Source organism: Paramisgurnus dabryanus, chromosome 16 (genome assembly GCF_030506205.2).
Source record: "Paramisgurnus dabryanus chromosome 16, PD_genome_1.1, whole genome shotgun sequence".
NCBI lineage: Eukaryota > Metazoa > Chordata > Actinopteri > Cypriniformes > Cobitidae > Paramisgurnus > Paramisgurnus dabryanus.
In genome coordinates, this window is record NC_133352.1 from 5,450,498 (window position 1) to 5,475,307 (window position 24,810).

A 24,810-nucleotide genomic window follows, 5' to 3' on the forward strand; every position below is an offset into this window, starting at 1 on the left:
GTTTTTACTTTGCTGTTTTCTGTTTGTTGCCACATGTTGGGTATTTAAAAGTGGTTGTAAATAGGGTTAGGCATTAATAAGTGTTTCACTTCAGCCTAAACCCCTTCAGTCATTTCTGTATTATAAAATTTTTGTTTGTGTATGTTGTTATGTTTGAATGACTGGAGAAAATAAACTACTGCTACTACTACTAGTAGTATTCAAGTTAAACTGTATGTGGCAGATTAGTTAGATCCTCCCTGTAGTGACGTCATGTTATTGGTAGCCTATCGTCCCGCAGGGAGGTGTGTATAAATGGCTGTTTGGTGCGGGCCGGATGTGCGTCATCTGTTCTGTGCCTGCGCTCTTCCTGTTTACCGGCATTCAACAGAGGTCTGTGGTTAAAACACAGCCGTGTGGACATTCTAACACCGCTTGTGTCATTTTGTGGGGCTTTGTGTACACTGAAGAGGTAAGCATCTTTAGCGTTCGGCTTTGTCTGATACCGGATTATGGTATAGTAACACTAATGCTTTGTGTCATTTGTAGTGTTGGACTTTAAGGCGTCCATTGCATGTTCATAATTTAGAGGAAAGGCACAAGATACAAATATCTAAGTTCAAATATTTATTGATCAGATATGAAAAAGTTTAACAGCGCGCTGGATCTTCTCATGACCACATCTGGTAAGCGAAGACACACAGCCTCTTTTTTGACAATTATTTATATAATATGTGACGTCGATCTTTCTTCAGAAAATCTCCACCCACAAAGGCTGCTTTTCCTCGTGAATCTGACTCCCTCACCACACCCAATTTTAGCCTGTAGGCAAAAATGGACACACACAGACACGAAGAACAAACACAGGAGATTCTGTTTCTTCAAGGTTGAGCTGCCCTGCCCCCATTAAGTTATTCTGTATGCAACCTTCATTTCATTGGTTAATACAAATTTATCAAAGACAACATCTTATATTTATTACATCAATTATTCAATGATTAATACTGATTAAGTAAGAAATACATTGCATATTTTATCCTGTGAACATTAAAGCATTAGTTAATAAAATAGTTGCCTGTTTGCTTTTCCCCCTCAGGCCTCTCTCTTATCTTGATCAATGCCAGGCGTAAATTCCTAGCTGATGCTCCTTGCAGCTTTTACACACATACAAAAGCTGGTAACTTTCCACTCTCAAACATAAACACCTCATTTTACATAATAGCTCAGTGCATATATGAAACACACAATGTTTATAGAATAAAATGATTAATTAAAGAAATATAAAATGGAACAAAATCAATTTCCACAGTCCTTATTTGGACATCTTTGTAACTTTAACACTTTTAGCAATCAGCATGAAATGTAGGCAGTAAATATGTAAAACATAATTATTCAACAACACAACAGTACTCCATTGTTCATGAATTGGTTAAATGCATTCATTAGTTAAACATACTAATTTTCACTTTCTCTAAATATAACATAATTATAAAGCAAACAACTTGTTTATTGAAACCGTCTGTTCTGCGTGTTTTCCCTTCAGGGCTTTGTTATCAGCGTTTGCGGGTTTCTCCCCCAACCGAAACCACAGCCTCTCAACTTTACACACAGACAGTCTCTCACATATCTCAGCACAGAAAGCATAATGGCACATATCAATTATAACATGACATACTGATTAAAACAACATAAAAATCCCACAGTAGTCTATTATAAACAACCGTTACGTGCGGTCTGGCTCGTTACACTGCCTAGTCCCAGGTACGTAAGATTTAATATATTGCCAGAGGTTTTAGGTGATGTGGTGTGGGGGTCAGCTATGTTTATCTTTACTGCACAACCTGATCTCACGAATTTCCGTGGCACAGTCACGGAATTTTTTGCTCATTTTTCCGTGGCATTCTCACGGATCTCCTCATATTTCCGTGGCCCTGCCACGGACTTTCTTTTCCGTGGCATTCTCACGGATTGGTTACTCAACTGTTTTGTCCTATTTTCTTACCATTGTCGCTTCGGTTTAGGGTTAGATTTACATAAAATGACATCCCTACCCAAACCCAACTCTAACCCCAACACCAGGCGACAATTGATTAAAGTTTAGAAAATATAAAAGAATACATCAGAAAAAATAGTATAAACCAATACTTAAAGTGACATACTAACGCAAACACCAAATCTAACCCTAAACCGAAGCGACAATGGTTTGAAAATAGGAAAAAGCAGTTGAGTAACCAATCCGTGAGAATGCCACGGAAAAGAAAGTCCGTGGCAGGGCCACGGAAATATGCGGAGATCCGTGAGAATGCCACGGAAAAATGAGCAAAAAATTCCGTGACTATCCCACGGAACTTTGTGAGATCATGTTGTTACTGCAGCATTCCCATTCCAGCATTAATCCCACAATTCCCTCTCTTGACCTCTGAAAGAGGTCACACATTTTCTTCTCCATCCTCCTCGAGGTTCTGTACAACTTCATTCTTGTGGACTCAAATCCACACAGGAAAAGTAAACTATAATATTATACGAAACTTTAAGAAAATCAACAGTAATGTAAAATGTAATAATTATAGAAAACTCAAAACTCTTAAGCATTAAAATGTTAATCAGGTTATAATGAATATATGGCAATTGTGATATTCAGGTCTCTAAACCCTTCTGTCAGGATTTCCAGCACTTTGTGGAAATCCAATTTATCCAGGCCACACCCCAGCCGGGGAGTGGATACACTTGTTATGTTTTCTTTCTCACACCACTCTCTCATACATCTGAGGCTGTAGGTAAAATTCTCATATGTTGGTAAATCAGTACAATTTTGTTTTATTAGTAAATGAAAAATCAATCTGCCGTCGTCCTCATGGGTAACTGCACATTCACCTGTGTGTTTGTTCTATCTTACAACCTTTTGTGTACCGTACTTCGCTTTGAACTGTACGGCTATACCTGCTCCGTAGGCACAATCTGTGCTCACACAGTGTGCTAGGGATTCTGTTGCTGTGCTGGAAAAAATGTCACCTTTTTTATGCACAATTTTACATAGTGTTTGTTGACTTTGTTGTTGGTGTTGTGCGAGTGTTACCACTGATGTTTCACTTCCTGTTTGTTCTCTCTGTATTCCAGCTGATTCACTTTCACTTTCAACACTCTCCCTCTCTTGGACCTGAGTCCTCAGGTCCACACCTTTGTCTGTTAGAAACCCAATCATCATTTGTAACAGCTGGGTCGTTTTCACAATTTCGTTTTGTGGTAGCCTGGCAAGAAAAATGTTTAATCATAGCAGTTAGTTTGTAGAAATAAACATCATTAGTTAGTGGCATTATAGGGTCCTTCACCAGGGCATTCCTCGGACCCGGAAACTGACGACCTGTAAGCAATTCAAAGGTTGTGAAACCAGAAATCCTGTTAACAGAAGAGCGAATAGACATTAATGCAATTGGTAATGCCTCAAGCCATGTTATTTTTGTCTGTGCACAGATTTTGTCAAGTCAAATTTTAATGTCAAAGTCAGGTTCATTATTTCATCTTTGCTCTAACATTGGGGTGATAAGCAGCCCCGAAACTATATGTCAATTCCATTGCGTGTTTGTCAGTTTGTCAGATCTAACTTTGTCTTGGGAAACCATGGTTGGGGATATAAGTGGTTTATTAGGCAGTTGACAACAGCCACTTCATTAGGTACCTTCACAGCCTGTAGTATGTGTCAGGCTTTGCTAGCATTTACTATAGGCCGGCCTTTCCTGGTTTCAAACCCACCTATCTGCCATATGGCAGTTCCATATATACTGCACCAATCACATATGCAGAGTCACTATAAATAATCACCCTCTCTTCACCAGTGTAGTGCAAGGCTTTGATAACAGCTACCATTTCAGCTCTCTGTGCTGACTGCTTACCCTCCAATTTACCACTCACTCTAGTCACAAAATCACCCTCAACTTGCTCAACCACAGCAAAGCCTGCCTGTAGCGAACCATCTGATGCTCTAAAACAACAACCATCTGTAAACATTGAGATTACCGGTGGGGGAGTTGTCAGTGGTACCGCGAACAAACCATCTCTCAATTTGTTTGCTTTTTCAGTCAATGGTATAACAATTACAATTAATTATAATAATAACAATTTCTATATCAGTCAATGGTATGCAATCATGTGGCTCACCCTCAGTGATGAGATCTGCCATGTGAACACCTTCATGCACATATATGATGTCTGGGCTGGCAATTTCCTTAAATACAAAGTTTGTCACAATAACGAGTTATTTTTCTATTGTCACAGCTTTTCTTGTATACCTTTTATAGTGTTCTATGGTGTTCTTTTTTTCTTTTTCAATTTATTTATTTTATCTATTTTAATTTCCTTTATGCCATAGCTGTTCTATGCCATATATATTTGCTTTTTAGCTTAATACCATCATTGGAGTTCTAACTTCCTCTGTAGATACCAAATTCAATTATGCATTTCTTCCTGTCAGATTAATAGGAGTCTGATTTGATTTCAGAACAGGTAGTCACACCTAACAACAAAGTTCTTGATCAGCCTTTAAATGTGTCTAGCTGATTTTCTCATAAAGATTGTCTGTGTCCCTATAGTAACAAGGTCTTTACTAAACATTGAACGGCTGTTTACTCTTTCCCCTTTTTCACTCAAAGGCTCGTATGAAGATGAAAAAGTTCAGTGTCCAGTGAAGTATTGTCCAGTTTATCTTGCCTCCAAGAACATTATTGTCTTTGTTAGTCTCTTTCTGGATTCCACTCAGTCTTTTTGGTGTTTCATCCTTGTAATTGTCTCTGACCATATGCAGTGCCCCCTTCACTGCTTGAGTTCAATTATAGTTCCATTCAAATAGAATGTGTTCTCAGTCCAGTTTATGAGTTACTCCTCTCTTTGCAACTCCAACACTTTGATGTCACACACAGTTTTTCATTGTCTGTTTCTTGCCAGCTTTTTAGTCACTTTCTTGAATGTCAAAGGATGAGAGCTTTCAGCCTTTCAAGGTTTAACTTAACCCATTGCAAAATATTGCCTTTCAATTTAAAATAAAATTTATCTTGTGACCACCTTCCATTATCAGATGAAGACTCCTCTTCATTTTGTAACAATTTATCTTTCTATAATTTATCTATGTCATTCACCTTTTAACAACTTTTCTGTCCTTTTTTAATTGTTCATCTTTATTTCCACATTTAATGACTTGGTCTCTACCCTTTTTCTCCAATTTGTTGTTTTTCTTTCAAAGCTTCGCTTCTGTCTTTCTGCTAAATTTTGCTCAATCCCATTTATGGTTTTAACAGACTCACTATATCACAGACACACTACATTTTCACACAAATAAAATCTACATCTACATTCAATTCACCGCTATTGATTTGAAAAACAGGCTGTTGCATTGGGGCTTTGGCTTTCTCATAAGGAGGAGGTGTGTGCAAGGAGGGGTAGATCGATTTCACTGGGGGTGGAGCTGGAGGAGGAGCCGTAGGTGTCACACTTGAGTCTGGCTGACTGTTTCCTTGTTTAACTTCCTTTGGCTTTGCAGCTGCACCACTGTAAACTTCCCCTTTTCTATTTGATTTAATAGCCTGCATGGCAGCAGCAACCAGAGCCAATCTTGTCCAAATTCTCAACTCTTTCTCTGAGTCTTTTACAGTTGGTCCCTTTCCAAACTATTAGCCTTTTTTCCATTTCACATACACCGGTGAACACACATATTCATCACACTCTTTCTGAAATTCAACCATTCTTTATACAACTGTAAATACAATTCCTCTATATATATAATGTCAAAATTAAATATACCCAAATACAACTGCAGAATCAAGTGCACAATGGAATTTCCTGGGCCTTTAACCCAAAGGTTCCCACACCCTTAATTTAATACTGTATAGATAATTCCTAGGACTTTCACCTAAAGGTTTCTCAACCCTTAAATTTAATACTGTACTCAATTAGATAATTCCTAGGACTTTCACCTAAAGGTTTCTCAACCCATAAATTTAATACTGTACTCAATTAGATTATTCCTAGGACTTTCACCTAAAGGTTTCTCAACCCATAAATTTAATACTGTACTCAGTTAGATTATTCCTAGGACTTTCACCTAAAGGTTTCTCAACCCTTAAATTTAATACTGTACTCAATTAGATGGTTCCTGGGCCCTCCACCCATTGGTTTCTCAACCCCCTACAGGCTTCAACCCGAGTTGGTATTTTATAACGCCTAATGCGTTAAAGGAATCCTCAACCTTTTATTTAACAACAAAATTCAATGATGTCAAAAACTTTTTCACTCTGATCAATTTACAAAAATGTAAATTTGTAATTCAGTTCGGATCTCCTTATAAACACAAGTAATTTGGTATATCCAAATAGCAGAATTCGATAAAACAGGCTTCTGCTTACCTTGTTTTAGTAGAGCGCTCTTTTTGTGTTGAAATGGAGCCCTCCCTTACTCTGGTTTCTTCAATGTGAAACCCTCCTTCCTCTCACTCTCTCCTTTCCCTCCACAAAACGTCGGCGGTCACCAATTGTTGGACTTTAAGGCGTCCATTGCATGTTCATAATTTAGAGGAAAGGCACAAGATACAAATATCTAAGTTAAAATATTTATTGATCAGATATGAAAAAGTTTAACAGCGCGCTGGATCTTCTCATGACCACATCTGGTAAGCGAAGACACACAGCCTCTTTTTTGACAATTATTTATATCAGTGTTTCCCAATCCTGGTCCTCGAGGCCCCCCTGACAGAAAGTTTTAGATGTCTCCTTATTTAACACACCTGATTTAACTCATCAGCTCGTTAGGGAGACACGTTAACCATTTTTAAAGTAGGCTGATAAGTTGAATCAGGTGTGTTAAATAAGGAGACATCTAAAACTTTCTGTCAGGGGGGCCTCGAGGACCAGGATTGGGAAACACTGATTTATATAATATGTGACGTCGATCTTTCTTCAGAAAATCTCCACCCACAAAGGCTGCTTTTTCTCGTGAATCAGACTCCCTCACCACACCCAATTTTAGCCTGTAGGCAAAAATGGACACACACAGACACGAAGAACAAACACAGGAGATTCTGTTTCTTCAAGGTTGAGCTGCCCTGCCCCCATTAAGTTATTCTGTATGCAACCTTCATTTCATTGGTTAATACAAATTTATCAAAGACAACATCTTATATTTATTACATCAATTATTCAATGATTAATACTGATTAAGTAAGAAATACATTGCATATTTTATCCTGTGAACATTAAAGCATTAGTTAATAAAATAGTTGCCTGTTTGCTTTTCCCCCTCAGGCCTCTCTCTTATCTTGATCAATGCCAGGCGTAAATTCCTAGCTGATGCTCCTTGCAGCTTTTACACACATACAAAAGCTGGTAACTTTCCACTCTCAAACATAAACAACTCATTTTTACATAATAGCTCAGTGCATATATGAAACACACAATGTTTATAGAATAAAATGATTAATTAAAGAAATATAAAATGGAACAAAATCAATTTCCACAGTCCTTATTTGGACATCTTTGTAACTTTAACACTTTTAGCAATCAGCATGAAATGTAGGCAGTAAATATGTAAAACATAATTATTCAACAACACAACAGTACTCCATTGTTCATGAATTGGTTAAATGCATTCATTAGTTAAACATACTAATTTTCACTTTCTCTAAATATAACATAATTATAAAGCAAACAACTTGTTTATTGAAACCGTCTGTTCTGCGTGTTTTCCCTTCAGGGCTTTGTTATCAGCGTTTGCGGGTTTCTCCCCCAACCGAAACCACAGCCTCTCAACTTTACACACAGACAGTCTCTCACATATCTCAGCACAGAAAGCATAATGGCACATATCAATTATAACATGACATACTGATTAAAACAACATAAAAATCCCACAGTAGTCTATTGTAAACAACCGTTACGTGCGGTCTGGCTCGTTACACTGCCTAGTCCCAGGTACGTAAGATTTAATACATTGCCAGAGGTTTTAGGTGATGTGGTGTGGGGGTCAGCTATGTTTATCTTTACTGCAGCATTCCCGTGTGTTTACCGTTTGAGTTGGGACATCCAATATATGCTGTTTGGCATCTACTTCATTTCTATCCCGTGGATACTGACGTCAGCTCTGCTTTTTGGTGTGGCAAGCGGCTGCGTTATTTGGTATGTGCGTTTATATTTCCAATTGCTGTTCATAAACCATAACTAGTTTACTAATCATCTTATTATCTGTTAGGGCTAAGACTGTGCGTGCTGCATTCCCCTACTACATATAGAAGCACAATGCTGTTTTGTTCCTGCTGGATTTGCTTTCGTTTCTTTTTCTTTATATTTTTGCTGTGTGTTTTCATCATTTTTGTCCTGGGTGATTTAGTGCGGCCCGATTTTGGAGTTGTTGGTTAAAACCTGCTCCTACTGTGACTGTATTTAAAGATATTTTCCTCGTACGTTGGGAAATAACGAGTTCAAGGGCCGCGCTCATTCAGATTATTTATTTCTTCATTTTCCCTTTGTGGTGTTTCTCATTTTGGACTGATTCAGAATGCTGAGATTTTTCTCTTGGACATTGTTGTCTTTAAATTTCTTTTCCTTTTTCTTTTGTGTTATTATCTAGCTGTTTAAGCTAGAATTTATTTATTTTTCTTTATGTTGGAAGGGCTTCTTTTGCTCCCCTGCATTTAATAAGTTTTCATCGATTATTTTCTATTGATTTGATTTATTTTGTTTGTATCACAATTACAGGAGCTTTGTGTCCGACGGCAGTGAGGCTTTCCTTCACCGTGTGCTGTGTTATGCTGTGTGAGCACCACTGATAAAATCACGGGTATTGGAGTGAGTGTGTGTGTGCGTGTGTGCACTTAGTGTGATTCTCCTCTTTAGCTCCCTCTCTTAGCCCATCTGATGCCAATAGGCTACAGCTCTGAAATATATGTGAATCCTTATTGTGGATTGTGATTTCCAGCTTTAGTAATTGGCTGGGTGACTATTATTACTGCATTTTAAACTTTTGTACAAATAAACAAACTCTATTTTGCTACCCACGTCTCTTGCTCATTTTATTCAGTGGAATGAACCTGGGTTCCTTATAACATTTTAAGTGAACTGTGATTCCCTGGCATAGTCCCAGGGTGGCGTAGTCTATTGTATATCTTTTGAGTGTTGAATATTACTGCAAAAAGACCACTTTGCCACATTTTGGCGTAGTCGGCAGGATCCACTAAATTGAACAGAGACATGGGTGAATATTACTTTACCAGCTGGTATTGCCATTACTTGTTTTCTTATCATTTCACAGGAACAAGACAGCAGTGTAGACTCTGGCTGAAGCTAGCATTTTCCGATCTAATGGCGGATTCATCTGATATATGCTTTTCTGACCTATCCTCACCTGAGCGGGAAGCTGTGGAGGAGTTGTTTCCCGGTTTTAGCAGATCCAAGGCGAGGTACAGCGCCCACTTCACCCTGCCTTCCGACGTCCACAAGCGAGCAACAAACATGCATTCCACGCGATGCAGCTTCACGGACTGTGAACGACATGAAAGCGATCGGGAAGCTGTGGAGGAACCGCTGCCCGGCCTTCGCAGATTCGGCAAGCCAAACATCACCCTGGCCCCAGACGTTCGCAGGCGACCGAGGCGTGTCACAACCGAACACCCCACGCGATGCAGCTCCGGGGACCGCGTTCGGGTAAACGAAGACGCCATCGCCCAGCATGAAAGCGGTAAGACTCCGCTTGTTATTGTAACATGTACTACTTGCCACATGTATAGTTTAGCTTCTGCTGTTAGCATAGAGGGGTTTACATGCACTAAGTGTAATGAAGTATTAAGGTTAACTGAGAAGGTTGCTGAACTAGAATCGCGCATCCGAACGCTAGTTGAGGATAGCAAAACCGCTAATGTTACTGTCGCAAATAATCTATCGAGCGAAAAGACTAATGGCTCGGTTCCGACATCAGATGCTAATATAAATATTACAAATACTGTATCGAGCGCGCATAGTGTTTATCAAAATACACATGGCTCGGTTCCGTCATCAGAGTCAAGTCGGCGGTCAAACTGGGTGACTGTTAGGCGGCATAGTCATATAAGGCGTCCTTCTAAGACCCATAACGTAACGACAATTTCTAACAGATTCGATCCCCTAAGGAGTATACCAGCTGAAACACCTTTTAAAAGTGCCCTGGTCATTGGAGATTCTATACTCCGGAACACTAACATTGAGGCACCAAACACCATAGTCGACTGTATACCGGGAGCCAGAACGTCTGACATTAGATCCAAACTTAAAGTGCTGGCTAATGCTAAGCGGAAGTTTTCTAAGATTGTTATTCACGCCGGCACGAATGACACTAGGCTCCGCCAGTCGGAAATCACCAAAGATAATATTAAGGAGATGTGTGAAATTGCAAAAACAATGTCAGACAATGTAATATGCTCTGGTCCCCTCCCCGCCTACCGGGGAGATGAAACACATAGTAGATTAGTGTCTCTCAATGGATGGATGTCAAAGTGGTGCCCTCAGCATAACGTAGGGTTTATAGACAATTGGAAGCATTTCTGGGGAAGACCATTTCTCCTAACCCGAGATGGCCTTCATCCGTCATCGGAAGGAAGTGCTATACTCACTAAAAAACTGATCAATAGTCTTAATTCTGATATAGTATGACTATCCAGGGCCCAGGTCAGGAAACAGACGGATCGGCTTAACCGTCCATCTGTTAGCTGCCGTGATATGTCAAGATCACATATATCCCAGCACTTCGAGTCAATCTTACCGAAATATCAGCACATTTCAACTGTATCTGTTCCCCGAACATATAAATACAGGGCACCGCTTGTTACATCTGGTACAAATCTGATTCAAATAAAATTAGAAAACAATACATTAACAGATGAATCTCGAATCTTAAAATTTGGCCTTCTTAACATTAGATCGCTTACCAATAAAGAACCTATTGTCAATGAAATAATTACAGACCAAAACTTAGATGTACTCTGTTTAACAGAAACCTGGCTTAAAGCAGACGACTACATTAGTTTAAATGAATACACCCCACAAGACTATTATTATAAACACGAACCTCGATTAAATGGGAGAGGGGGTGGTGTAGCTACAATATACAACACAATGTTTAAAGTAAACCAAAAATCTGAGCTAAAATTTAAATCATTTGAAGTAATGTTGTTAAATATGGAAATAACTGATCGTAACCACAAACAGCTTTCTTTTGCTTTAGCGACAATCTATAGACCACCGGGCCACCATGCAGATTTCCTTAATGAAATAGCAGATTTCCTATCTGAGCTTGTAGTCACTGTAGATAAAGCTCTTATTGTTGGTGATTTTAATGTCCATGTGGACAACCCAAAAGACGCATTAGGACGTGCGTTTATAGATGTTCTAAATTCTCTCAATATTAGACAAAACGTGACAGGGCCAACGCATACTCGTAATCACACATTAGACTTAATTCTGTCACTCGGACTCAATATTAATGACGTCGAAATATCACCTCAGAGTGATGCAGTTTCTGACCATTACCTTGTGTCATACACTGTACTTCTAGATAGGATCACTCAATCTACAACATGCTACCGACTAGCCAGAACAATAATTTCCACCACTAAAGATAGCTTTATTAGCACTCTTCCAGACCTGTCCCAAATGAAACATGTAGCAGATAACTGTGACGATCTAGATATTGAAATAGAAAACCTAAACAATGTCTGTTCTAACACATTGGATGCCGTTGCTCCCATTCGAAAAAAGAGATTCAAAGAAAAACCGCCAGCTCCATGGTATGACCATCACACAGCAGCCCTTAAAAAGGCAGCTATTATAGAAATTATAGAAGCACAAAGTTAGAAGTATGGCGCGCAGCATGGAAACAGAGTGTTAAACACTACAGACAGGCTATTAAAACCGCCAGATCTACATATCTTAGCAAGCTTATAAATGAGAATCATAATAACCCTCGTTTCCTCTTTAGCACAGTTGCAAAACTGACAAGAAACAAAGAACAAACAGAAACCAATAGTAAACTTCAACACAATAGTAACGATTTCATGAACTTCTTTTCTAACAAAATTACGGCTATTAGGGAAAACATCGTAACTACCCAAGCAGCCATCACTCTACCCATTAGTTCACTAAACACTAGATTACCATATGAACATTTTGATTCATTTAAACCTACTACAATAGATGAGCTCTCTAAACTAGTCACATCATCCAAATCATCGTCCTGTATATTAGACCCCGTTCCCACAAAACTACTTAACCTGTTAAGGCGGACGGGCCCGTGCGTGGTACAGACGCGTTTTTGTTTACAAACTATTAAGTTTACAATACATTATACTGATGAAGAAGGTTATTAAACTTGTCATGCCATATATCATTAGAAAGGTTGAAGGGTTTAGATTTCATTTCTAAGTGCTGTTCCATGAAATAAATGCTCTAGCAAAACTAATAATACATTTTATGCAACAAGGTCATATTTAAATTTGTTCATTCATAAAATGACTTCACGCTCTTATTATGAAACTGCGCCTCCCTCGTAACTTTAGACGAGTTCACACTGCTGAAATCTCATTGCTTAGCATTCACAATATAACATCCATTCGCAGTTTTAGTCCACAAACGTATTACATATGAGAAATATTGATATTTCTTTGTTGTTTCCATGGGATTTTGCATAAAATAATCCTAAATCCATATTGTTATTCAACAACTGCACACGCAGCGCGATTCTACTATGGAAAAGGCATACGCGATCAGGTCAGTCAGAGTATTATGTTTAAAATGAGTCCACACACACACACACATTATGATTAATATTTCACATACAGCTAATAAGTTTAGTGTTTTATTGATGTTTTTGTGTGTTATTTTCGTGCACCTGTTATCTGCAGTAACTTAGTCTACTTTGTCATTCTGATGCACATTCGCTATTTTGCAGACATTGTTGATGTACCTAACATTATGCAAGTACTCTGAATGTATATTGTGAGGACAAAAGCTTATTATTAGTAACAGATCGCTGTCTGTGTGCTTTTCTATCGCCCATCAGTGAATGAATGGTTACGCAATTTACTCGCGATAGAGATACGTCACCGCCATTAATATGAATGCTTCTTTTATCACTTCACAACAACTGGTGAGTGCTTTAGTTTGTAAAACATGAGGTGTCCACAATGTAAATAGTTTTATTTATATTTTAAAAGCTTCATAATTACTATGTTCTGTGTAGTTTACGGTTACTAGTTTATTTCAATATTTAAATTATAACACATTTTTGTCAAATGTGTATACAATGTTTTTATGTAATAAATAAAGTTTTGTAGATACATACTCTAGGTAATAACCACATGTAAATAAGTAATTTATAAAGCTTTTTCTACTTTATTCTACATCATTATAGCAGGTGATGATTTGGAGCAGCCCAGTGGCCATTTTTTGAAATGTGCCATGGTGAAGATCAAAGCTTACAGTAACCTTATTTTTTATCATATCATCTTCAAATTTGAAACATAGATTGGTCAGACATGTGGTCTTAAGTCTATGTTGTATTTGGGTTGGTATGGCACATTTAATATGACATTATTAATTAAATAAAAACACGTTTAATATTAATAAAACATTTTCACCACACTTCAGTGTCTATAACATTTAGCTTTTTTTATTATCTGAATTCTGATAACTGAGAAGTAAAGACACAAGTGTCTTCTTTTTAGAGATATCAAAATTGTGTCTGTAGGTCACAAGGGTTTTGGAACTACAGCTGTTTTAGTGTGGGCATGTAAATTTCATGATTAATAGGTTAAAGGTTTAACAGGTTAAAGAGGTATTCCCTGTAGTGTCAACCCCGGTTCTAAATATCTTTAACTCATCGTTAAAAATAGGATACGTTCCAACAGCTTTCAAGCTAGCAGTTATTAAACCGCTGATTAAAAAACCACAGCTTGATCAGGGAGAGCTTAATAACTTTAGACCAATCTCAAATCTCCCTTTTCTTTCGAAAATATTAGAAAAAGTAGTGGCAAGCCAGTTACGCACATTCTTGACAAATAATAGTACGTATGAAAAGTTCCAATCAGGATTCAGGCCCCACCATAGCACAGAGACAGCGTTGCTTAGAGTTACAAATGACCTCCTATTAACATCCGATCGTGGTGAAATCTCAATTCTTATATTACTAGACCTTAGCGCAGCCTTTGACACAATAGACCACACAATCTTACTCAATAGACTAGAAAACTATGTTGGTATCAGTGGTCAGGCGTTAGCCTGGTTTAGGTCGTATCTAACCAATCGCTATCACTTTGTTTATGTAAATGAGGAACAGTCATATCACTCCCTGGTTAAATATGGTGTACCGCAGGGATCAGTTTTAGGTCCTATCCTGTTCTCATTATATATGTTACCTCTAGGAGACATTATCAGGAAACATAACCTAAGTTTTCACTGCTATGCGGATGATACCCAGCTTTACATTTCCTCACATCCCAGCGAAACCCACACGTTTTCTAAGCTAACAGACTGCATTAGCGATGTTAGTGACTGGATGGCATATAACTTTCTTAAGCTCAACTCCAATAAGACAGAGATGCTTATTATTGAACCGAATCGCTACAAACATAATATGTCAGATTACAAGTTGCACATAGATGGCTGCACTGTGGTACCATCTTCCTCGGTTAGGAACTTAGGTGTGATGTTCGACAGCAATTTATCCTTCGATAGTCATATCGGCAACGTCTGCCGCACAGCATTCTTCCATCTTAGAAATATCTCAAAATTCCGCTATATACTGTCTACATCTGACGCAGAGAAGCTTATCCATGCTTTTATGACCTCTAGAATAGACTATTGTAACTCGCTACTTGGGGGATGCCATGCAAATCAGGTAAACAAGCTGCAGCTAATTCAAAACGCTTCTGCAAGAGTGCTTACTAGATCTAAGAAGTATGACCACATAAGTCCAATTCTAGCATCTTTACACTGGCTACCAGTTAATTATCGCATACAATTTAAAATATCACTTACCACCTACAAAGCCTTAAATGGCCTAGCACCCTCATATCTTAGAGAATTACTATCAGAATACAATCCATCACGTGCACTGCGTTCGCAAAACTCTGGTCTCTTAGTTATCCCTAAAATATCAAAAGTGTCTAAAGGTGGAAGATCCTTTTCCTACTTAGCCCCTAAGCTCTGGAATGATTTACCAACCGTTGTCCGAGAATCAGACACAATAGATACCTTTAAATCTAGACTTAAAACTTTTCTCTTTAACAAGGCATTCACATAATTTGTTTTAGTAATGGTACTCATCTCACAATAGATAGCTTGTACAACCTGATAAATAAATAAACTAAATCCTAATTTTCGTCAACATTTCAAAGCATGGTAAATGCTATTAATAAACTTAAGAAAATGTTTAATCTCTCCTTACTTGTTTACATATTTGCAGCAAACCATGGGCCGAGGCATAAACTCTCAAAAACAAATTTCACGTATAAAATAGAAAAGGCTACATATAAGGAAAAGAAACGCTACTTTGTGCACATACAAACCACAATACAAGGCCAAAACTTCAACACTAGACCAATAAAACCCCGAATCGGGCCATTAATTGCCAAGCGCAGAGGAGTGATTGAAAATTATGTATGGAATTATGTTATCACTTGTTCGGCCCTCCACCTAAGGTTTCTGAGTCGAGTAGGGGAGTACTGTGAAGCCTAGACAGGCATCAGGGAGATGACTGGCGCAGTCACGTCCCCGTCTCCCCTTTACTCCCTTGCTCGTCCGGATTTTAATAAAGCTCGGTGGGTATAGATTTGTGGTGTTAAGCCCACTAGTCGGGGGCGGGACTTCAGTCCTTAAAAGGGCGTCACTGCATCCATTTCCTAAAAACATTCGCCGTCCCGTGCATTTTTCTCATTCTCCCTAAACCGAACTGTGCAGAGTCTGTCACTGGGATGATGTATCTTCAATACGTATATGTATGTGTGTGTGTATGTATGTATGTATGTATGTATGTATAAGTATATATATATATATATACATGTATGTTTGTGTATATGTACATGTGTATACATATGAATGGCCCCTACGCTAATTGGGTTTTGTTTTTCTTTCTTCATGTCTCGTCCTCGTCTCTGAGGACACTTGAGACAAACAGACCCAGTTCCGGTAAATGTGAAAGTTGGCACACCTCTGACTCACCGGCAGACCGTCAACGTGATGCCCAGCTGATGCATGACCAACGACCACCAGCAGAACCCGCTTTACCTCCGCCTAATCTCCTTAATCGTTTCAATGTATATATAAATATATCTCCCAAGGGTTTTTTCCTCCTAAGACTTTTTTTTACTTCCCCTGCTGAGTCTGGGGTTTTTTTTCTCATAGGGGGTTTTTCAACCCGGGGAGGCAGCCTTCTTGGGCTTTACTTAGCACCCTCTTCTTTACGTTACATTAGCAATACGCACGCTTATAATGTTGATTCATAGCCGCAGCAAATTTAGCTGCTATCGTGTATTATGTTGTGATATCTGTCGTTTTTTTTATGCTTTCCACTGCTTCTATTATTGTAAAGCTGCTTTGAAACAATCACAAATTGTGAAAAGCGCTATATAAATAAAATTGAATTGAATTGAATTGAACTCTCTTTGAAGGGTCTCTTTGGCCATCTCTCCTGATTGTGTTTCAGGTCCAAATTTACTTCCTGCCCCGCCTTGCCTGGTGGTAAGTGTTTTACTAAAATTTAGCTATGGCAGAAGAATTACAAGAACTTCGGGATCTTCTGGCCCAATTAAGAGCTGATAATGAGAGACTTAGACAAGAACAGACCCAGATTGTTATTCCAGGTCCCAGTACAGCTCCTATTTCTACCACCTTACCCTCTGGTGCACAGCAATCTGCTGGTGCAAGTGCCCCATCTACTGAGAGATTTGTGTTTGTACCCCGAGATAGGAAGTGTCCAAAATTTAGCGGTAGACCCGGTATTACCATTAATGAATGGGTAGAGGAGGCCCAGGCCTGTATGCGGGTTTGCCATTTGTCCAGAGCTGATCAAGCATTCTTTCTTTTTGATAATCTAGAGGGAGAAGCTCGGGATAAGATCAGGTATCGGTCTGAGGCAGAGGGGGGATCCAGATAAGATAATGCAGGCCTTAAAGGAATTGTACGGGTGTTCTTTATCATATGTAGCATTGCAACAGGCCTTTTTCTCCAGGAGGCAGCAGGAAGGAGAAACACTTTTAGAGTTCTCTATTGCATTGATGGGCCTCTTGAAGGGGGTTAAACAGCAGTCGCCACATGCCATACCAAATGCAGAAGCTCTATTGCGTGACCAGTTTGTCGAGCATGTGCTCGATATTGGTCTTCGTCGGGAACTTAAACAGTTAGTCCGCCGTGACCCTACCTCTTCCCTCTTAGATGTTCGTAGCGAGGCAATGCGCTGGGAGCGGGAAGGAATGCCTGGACCATGAAGGCAGGAGCGTCTTAGGTCTTGTCAATGGTTGCAACTTACCGCGGCGAATGGTCTTGCGATTCCTTATATCGGGTATATGGAGCTCGATGTCGAACTTTGTGGTAAGGTAGTACCGGAGTGTGGAGTGCTGGTTGTCCGAGATCCTCCTGGTGGCACCGGTGGGCATGTCCCGGGTGTTTTGGGGATGAATGTCCTTGGCCGGTGCTACCAGGAACTCTTTGGGCAACACGGTACATCCCTTTTTGATTTACTGGCAGTGTCACAGGCCCCTAGTCCCGTCACAAGGGCATTACAACATTGTAGTAAGGTTAGTGTCCAGACCTCTGTTGATCGTGTTGGTGGGGTTAGGGTGCGGGGGCAGGGGGTGTGTCACATTCCAGGTGGTACGATGAAGTTGGTAGCGCAACCTGCTCAGAACATTATGCTACTGGTACCGTGCTGTTCGAGCCTCCAGATGCAGGCTTACCTGCTGGTTTGTTGGCCTCCCCCGCACTGGTTCAAGTGACCCGGGGCACGGTGTATATACCGGTGGTGAACGTGGGTACCACTGAAATAATTCTTTACCCCAGGACGTCTTTAGGCACATTGAGTGGTGTCTTTGTCATTAGTTTGCCAGAAGGTATTACTGAATTACGATCCTTAACCCCTACTGTAGGCTCCCATAGTTCCTTGGTCCCCTCTATTGTGGAGGACCAGATTGATGCCATAGATTTGTCAGTTTTGGCAGGGGAAGAGCAAAGCCGGGTCCGGGCCTTGCTTCACAAATACAAATTTGTGTTTTCAGCCCATGAGGGTGATCTGGGGTGCACTAACCTCTTGTCCCATGACATTCCGCTTCTGGACGATACCCCTGTCAGGCAACGGTACAGGCGTATACCACCTTCGGAATATGAGGTAGTAAAGTCCCACATTAATCAACTTCTTGAGGCACAGGTTATCAGAGAAAGCTGCAGCCCCTATGCGTCGCCCATTGTTTTAGTTAAGAAAAAGGACGGTAGTCTACGAATGTGCGTAGACTATCGTCAACTTAATTCTAAAACTAGGAAGGATGCCTTCCCTTTGCCTCGTATTGAGGAGTCCCTTGATGCCCTGACCGGTGTCCGCTGGTTCTCCACTATGGATTTAGCCAGCGGGTACAATCAGGTGCCTGTTACTGAAGCTGACCGGCCTAAGACTGCTTTCTGTACCCCATTTGGCCTATTCGAGTGGAATAGGATGCCATTTGGTCTTTGTAACGCTCCCAGCACCTTCCAACGTCTGATGGAGAGGTTGTTTGGTGACCAACAATGCCAATCTTTGCTTTTGTACCTAGATGACATCGTGGTGTTCTCTTCCTCTGTGGCTCAACATCTGGAGCGTCTGGAAGTGGTCTTGGGTCGGTTAGGGGCTGAAGGACTAAAAGCCAAGTTAGGGAAGTGTGCATTCTTTCAACGTGAGGTAAAGTATTTAGGGCATGTGGTGTCGTCCCAAGGTGTGTCCACAGACCCAAGTAAAATCGAGGTGGTATCTCAGTGGCGCACTCCTACAAGTCTGTCCGAGTTGCGTTCGTTCCTGGGTTTTGCCAGTTATTACCGCCGTTTTGTCGAGGGGTTTGCCAAGTTGGCGGCCCCTCTGCATAAATTGGTGGCCGAATTGGCAGGTGGTAAGACAAAGAAACGTAGAGAGGTGAGTTTTAATGGTGCCTGGGATGAGATTTGTCAGGATAGTTTTGAAGCTCTAAAGAGGAAACTCACCTCTGCCCCTGTGCTTGCCTACGCAGATTTTACTTTACCATTTATTCTGGAGGTTGACGCAAGTTTTAGTGGTCTGGGGGCAGTTCTTTCCCAAGAGCAGGGTGGAACCGTGCGGCCAATTGCGTATGCCAGCCGCAGTCTTAGGCCCACTGAGCGCAATATGAACAACTATAGCTCTATGAAATTAGAGTTTTTGGCGCTCAAGTGGGCCATGGCTGAAAAGTTCCGGGAATATTTGTTGGGGCACAAATGTGTTGTCTTCACCGACAACAATCCCCTTAGCCATCTATCATCGGCAAAGCTTGGGGCGACTGAACAGCGTTGGGCAGCACAACTTGCAGCTTTTGATTTTGAGGTGAGGTATCGATCAGGCAGATGTAATAGAAACGCAGATGCTCTGTCGAGGCAGCACCCACTCGACTCTAGCATGTTAGGGGACTTGCTTCCAGGCACTGCAGTTCCTCATGCTGTACAGCAGGGGGCTGGTACGCAGGTAGCCGTTCAAGCCACTCAAGCGGTGATCACAGCCCTGCCCAGTTATACCACTGCAGAATTGAGCTCTTTGCAACAGGCAGACCCTGTGATTAATGAAATTTTGCCCTTTTGGAAACGAAAGGTGTTCCCTAGAGCGGAAGAACGCAAACGGTTGTCTAGGCTGGGATTGATCCTGCTTCGTCAGTGGGATCGGTTCATTGAGAGCGAGGGTGTATTGTATCGACGAGTGTTCCGCTCTGATGGGGGTGAGGAGCGTTTTCAATTGATATTACCCACTACCTTAAAATCTGAGGTTTTGAGGCAGCTTCATCAGGAGCATGGGCACCAAGGGAATGAGCGTACCACTGAGTTGGTACAGCAGTGGTGCTATTGGCCTGGAATGTCCTCAGAAGTGGCACGATGGTGCCAGGAGTGTGAAAGGTGCCAAGTCGCTAAGCATGGGGGTCCCACTGCCTGTAGTTTTATGGGCCATTTGTTGGCGTCAAGACCTAACGAGATCGTAGCCATTGACTTCGCTGTGCTTGAACCCTCTCGTTCAGGAGTTGAAAATGTCATTGTGATGAATGATGTCTTCACGAAGTACACCATGGCTGTCCCCACACGGGACCAATGGGCGGAGACTGTGGCCCAGGTTCTTGTGGCCGAGTGGTTTTACAAGTTTGGGGTCCCTGGTCGGATTCATTCCGATCAGGGCCGAAACTTTGAATCCTCTCTCATCCAGCAGCTCTGTCAGTTGTACAAGGTCGAGAAGTCTCGCACTACTCCTTACCATCCGGCTGGTAATGGCCAATGCGAGCGCTTCAATAGGACGTTGCATAATCTCCTCCGCACATTGCCTGTTTCTCGGAAGAGGGACTGGGTGTCTTGCCTTCCACAAGTACTTTTCTGTTATAACACCACCCCGCATCAGACCACTGGTTAGTCCCCATATTTCCTAATGTTTGGGCAAGAATCACGGCTCCCAGTTGACTTTTTGTTGGGCAGAGTCCAGGAGGTGGGGGTAGGTAATATTCATGAGTGGGTTGTGGAACATCAAACTAGGCTCCATGTGGCCTTTGAAGGGGCACGTGATCGGCTAAGGGTGGCAGTGGAGAGACGTAAATCACATCATGATCGGAATATGAGGTGTGTGTCACTTGAGGAGGGCCAGTTGGTTTACCTCCGTGAGTGTGGCATGAGAGGTCGCCATAAGATCCAAGACTTGTGGAGCCCAGTTGTGTATAAAGTAGTGAAGGCACCTGTTGAAGGGGGTTCAGTATATACAGTTGCACCGGTTGATGAGTTGGGTAAGGTAAGGCATGTTCATCGCTCTTTGTTGAAGGCCAAGATTTTAGGGGACCGTCCAGTTTCGAGCCCTCAGGATAGGCCTTTGGCGGAGGGGGGGCTGCCTTTAGAGGATGAGCCAGACGAGGGCGATTTGCTACTGTATGTCCCTGAAATCTCTCAGGCTCAGAGTCCGGCTGTTAGTGATTTAGTCCCTGCAGCTGTTCAAGCTCCCTTGGATATCTTGGACCCTTGCCCCCAAGTGACGGTACCTGGGATACCAGTGGCCCAAGGACAGCATCGTTCTGGAGAGATGGGTCTCGCTCCGGGATCTGTTACTGTGTCTGTAGGCCCACCAGGCACTGAGGTAATGGCTTTGCGGAGATCAACGAGACCCAGAGCAGGCCAGCACTCCAATGTCCATCACCTGCCACGGTCAGTGGAGGTGCCTGGTGAGGCTGTGCCCCGAGGTGGGTCTGTCTCTAGTGGGATCTCTGTCATTTTCAGGCCTTGGAATAGATAAGTGGAATTGTGGGGTTGCCGTATTCTATCGTCGGGGCGACGATACAAAAAGTAGGGGTAGATTGTGGCAGATTAGTTAGATCCCCCCTGTAGTGACGTCATGTTATTGGTAGCCTATCGTCCCGCAGGGAGGTGTGTATAAATGGCTGTTTGGTGCGGGCCGGATGTGCGTCATCTGTTCTGTGCCTGCGCTCTTCCTGTTTACCGGCATTCAACAGAGGTCTGTGGTTAAAACACAGCCGTGTGGACATTCTAACACCGCTTGTGTCATTTTGTGGGGCTTTGTGTACACTGAAGAGGTAAGCATCTTTAGCGTTCGGCTTTGTCTGGATTATGGTATAGTAACACTAATGCTTTGTGTCATTTGTAGTCTATTGTAAACAACCGTTACGTGCGGTCTGGCTCGTTACACTGCCTAGTCCCAGGTACGTAAGATTTAATATATTGCCAGAGGTTTTAGGTGATGTGGTGTGGGGGTCAGCTATGTTTATCTTTACTGCAGCATTCCCGTGTGTTTACCGTTTGAGTTGGGTTATCCAATATATGCTGTTTGGCATCTACTTCATTTCTATCCCGTGGATACTGACGTCAGCTCTGCTTTTTGGTGTGGCAAGCGGCTGCGTTATTTGGTATGTGCGTTTATATTTCCGATTGCTGTTCATAAACCAACACTAGTTTACTAATCATCTTATTATCTGTTAGGGCTAAGACTGTGCTTGCTGCATTCCCCTACTACATATAGAAGCACGCTGCTGTTTTGTTCCTGCTGGATTTGCTTTCGTTTCTTTTTCTTTATATTTTTGCTGTGTGTTTTCATCATTTTTGTCCTGGGTGATTTAGCGCGGCCCGATTTTGGAGTTGTTGGTTAAAACCTGCTCCTACTGTGACTGTATTTAAAGATATTTTCCTCGTACGTTGGGAAATAACGAGTTCGAGGGCCGCGCTCATTCAGATTATTTATTTCTTCATTTTCCCTTTGTGGTGTTTCTCATTTTGGACTGATTCAGAATGCTGAGATTTTTCTCTTGGACATTGTTGTCTTTAAATTTCTTTTCCTTTTTCTTTTGTGTTATTATCTAGCTTTTTAAGCTAGAATTTATTTCTTTTTCTTTATGTTGGAAGGGCTTCTTTTGCTCCCCTGCATTTAATAAGTTTTCATTGATTATTTTCTATTGATTTGATTTATTTTGTTTGTATCACAATTACAGGAGCTGTGTGTCCGACGGCAGTGAGGCTTTCCTTCACCGTGTGCTGTGTTATGCTGTGTGAGCACCACTGATAAAATCACGGGTATTGGAGTGAGTGTGTGTGTGCGTGTGTGCACTTAGTGTGATTCTCCTCTTTTGCTCCCTCTCTTAGCCCATCTGATGCCAATAGGCTACAGCTCTGAAATATGTGTGAATCCTTATTGTGGATTGTGATTTCCAGCTTTAGCAATTGGCTGGGTGACTATTATTACTGCATTTTAAACTTTTGTACAAATAAACAAACTCTATTTTGCTACCCACGTCTCTTGCTCATTTTATTCAGTGGAATGAACCTGGGTTCCTTATAACATTTTAAGTGAACTGTGATTCCCTGGCATAGTCCCAGGGTGGCGTAGTCTATTGTATATCTTTTGAGTGTTGAATATTACTGCAAAAAGACCACTTTGCCACATTTATATTAAAACCTTTTTACTTTGTGATTTGTCATAACTCATACAGTGCTATGCGTTGTGTGTTTCAGATACCTCACTGCATGAAAAGTGGAATCTTCGTCAGAATGTGGCACTGTAGATTGTTGTGAAACTCCAAGTATACGACTGCGCATGACAATTTGCAGCCAACACCGAAAACTGCCGTAAGTTGTCAGAAGTTGACGTGGGTCTCGCTCTGAAGTTGTCCCCCCTTCCCCTAATTCTAGGGGAGGCTTTAACATGTAAATGAACATGCTGTGAGCTATACAAATGCAAATCAGGGTAGAAGCTGGGGGAGTTTTACTCAGGTGACATTCTGAGAGGTTTTAAACTTGGTATCAGTATAGCCAAATTACAAACTCTTAAATTGTAGCTTGAATTGATTTATTTTCAAAGTATGCTACACTGTTAACCCAGATATTGTCTTAATGATGTAAACATTACTTAATATTTTGAGACATATACTTAAAAATATATTATACCCATAATCCTTTGTCCCTGAATATTATGATTATTTAAGCTTTTTTACAGAATTAGGAACTAATAAGAACTTTAACTACTTAAATATTTGTTAAAATGTCATAGAGGTTTATGCTCTAATATTATTCATGTTGTTTAGTTTTCAATGATAAATTACCATTTTTGTTAATGAAAGTCACTGTTCAGGTGATCAGTATTTATTGACATAAACAGCACATTGTATTGTATTTTTCGCAGTTTTGTGTGTTTCAGTGGAGAATCAAGTTTATTCAATGACTGATTTAGTCATGAGTTTTGTGTTATAATACCATTTATAACACTAAGAGAATTATAATTATAAATGAATTAAAAATAGAAAATCTTTCAACTCAGTTAACTAAGCGGAGATGTTGGACAGAGTAATTCAAAATCATCTTTAAGTTTAATGACAATCATTTATCAAAATATTTTCTTCATCATTTATCACAATACTTTCAAAATATTTTTAACTAATTTTTTTAAACTATCCCTTTAAGTAGATTCAGTTTGTCCAGGCTAACAGTATATATTAATATCTCTGTATGTCATTAGCAATAACCAATGTTAGGTTAAAAAAAGATACACAAAACAATTTATTTCAACAATTTTAATTGTTTTAACAGAGTTTTAATCAGGCTCAATTTGTGCATTCTATGCAAACAACATAAAAACAACATGTCAAACAACAAAATGTCTGTCTGGAAGGGAATGAAGCAAGAAAACTTGTGCAATTACATCACAGCTCAAATACTGTGCATAGTGGCATGACTACAGTTATTGAATTCACATACTGGTAATCCTGCCATACTTGTCCATCATATACATCTCCTAACACACCCTTTGGCATTTCCCGCTTTCGCCTTTCATCTAATTTCTCTTCAAATCCAAGTCTTTTAACAAGTCCTCCCAGAGACTGCACAACACTCTTGTAACAGTAAGAATGTATTGGATGGACATACTCTTCACCAGGGACGTGCACAGACATTTTGAGGGGCAGGGGCTCAAGTGAAATAAAGGGCACTTCTCATAATTATGTCTATTTTTTTTTTAAACAAAAGTATATATATTAACACAATTCTGACTTCCTTTTTTTTAAAAATTATTAAAAACGTTAATTAATTTTATCTTCCTCAAACTCACACAATTGTTTAA

General features: G+C 40.6%; 1 long non-coding RNA gene across 2 annotated transcripts; it reads left to right on the forward strand.

The window, feature by feature from the left end:
* Positions 1-236: 236 nt before the first annotated feature.
* LOC135749475 (uncharacterized) lies at positions 237-22,904 on the forward strand. 2 transcript variants are annotated; one of them, XR_012335180.1, is made up of 5 exons: positions 237-451; positions 7,877-7,931; positions 8,034-8,135; positions 8,715-8,796; positions 22,691-22,904. It is a non-coding gene; the product is annotated as an uncharacterized lncRNA (long non-coding RNA). The 2 variants fall into 2 exon arrangements; XR_010532392.2 differs by lacking the exons at positions 237-451; positions 7,877-7,931; positions 8,034-8,135; positions 8,715-8,796 and adding exons at positions 21,647-21,781; positions 21,853-22,111.
* The last annotated feature ends 1,906 nt before the right edge of the window (positions 22,905-24,810 follow it).